This window comes from Arachis ipaensis, chromosome B10 (genome assembly GCF_000816755.2).
Source record: "Arachis ipaensis cultivar K30076 chromosome B10, Araip1.1, whole genome shotgun sequence".
Classification (NCBI taxonomy): domain Eukaryota; kingdom Viridiplantae; phylum Streptophyta; class Magnoliopsida; order Fabales; family Fabaceae; genus Arachis; species Arachis ipaensis.
Genome location: NC_029794.2, coordinates 119,472,094 through 119,473,584, shown reverse-complemented (window position 1 = coordinate 119,473,584; position 1,491 = coordinate 119,472,094).

Sequence of the window (1,491 nt, the reverse complement as noted above, 5' to 3'; positions counted from 1 at the left end):
GTGAGGATGAATGTCCCTTATTAGCTTCTTTACATTGGTTTCATACATTTTAATTTAATTTATTTTATTGTTATTAGTGTTTACATACACTATCTTACAAGGAATTGGAATAATTCAACTATCCTCTTTGGATTTAGTTTTACATTCTTTAATTCTACATGTATAATGTATCACATTAGACCTGTGGTTCTGACCAATGAATTGTGTTGACAAAAAAAAGAATAAACTAATTAAGATCAGTTTTATGCTATAATTTTATTTGTTTTGCATGCTTTTGTTGTAATATGAATTTGAATATTTATAAATTAAATTAAAAGGAGATGGCTGTAAAATTAATACTTGAACGTGCTATACGACGTTTTTTTTCAAAACGCTAGCTGTGCTTTATTGTAGCTTTGATGAGATTAAATTATTAATGTACTCAACTACTCATTAATATAACGTGCAGTATTATTATGTATGTAGAGTTTGGATTATTGTTCAATTCTGTACATTAAGATGAACGACGTGCTCTGGTCATTATCGATGATAACTATATACTAAAACTAGTATATGCGATAATATGTAATTATTAATATAAAAGTTAAACTTAAACTTAAAATCATTAAAATCAAACTAATAGTTTTTTTTTTGTCATTGAAATTTTATGTCTTGTACGTCATGGAACATGGAAAAAAAACCCCAAAGGAATAATTGCATACTATTCATTTTACAAAGCCCGTAGCCCTGTCAACCAAACAAAAAAAATGTCCAAAACGTAAAATTTACTTATGTCCTATGATGCACGGACACCGACATAAACACAGATACACAAATTTTGAAATTTTATAAAATATTAGAAACAAGAGAGTAATATGATTAGTGTATTATTGAGTGTGAATCAAAGGTACAATGTATAATACAAGGGTATATATAGGTGCTAAAAGAATCAAAGCAATAAAAGTACAAAATTCTACAATAAATACACAGATATATTATATAAATATAAATGATACTAACTGATCTTAATTGATCTTAATATATTTTAATACTCCTCTGCAAACTCAAGTGGGAGCTAAAGATACCATCTTAAGTTTGGATACTAGAGTTCGAAAACGAGTAGGATGATGAGCCTTCGTAAAGATATCTACAGTCTGATTGAGAGTTCCAACAATTATGAGACGAACAGCACCAATAAGAAGACATTGCCGAACAAAGTGATAATCAATCTCAATGTGTTTGGTGCGTTCATAAAAAAATATCACTATAGGCAATCTGAATAGCACTGCGGTTGTCACAAAAAATATCAGTCGGGGACGACTGAGGAGCACCCAAGTCTTTGAGAAGCCAACGAATCGAGATAACCTTAGCAGTGGTGTCGGCGAGAGCACGGTATTCAGCTTCTGTGCTTGAGCAAGCAGTGAACATTTGCTTCTTGGCTCGCCAGGAAATAAGAAAGTCACCAAGAAACAAACAATAACTAGTAGTAGAACGACAATCAGTGGGATCACC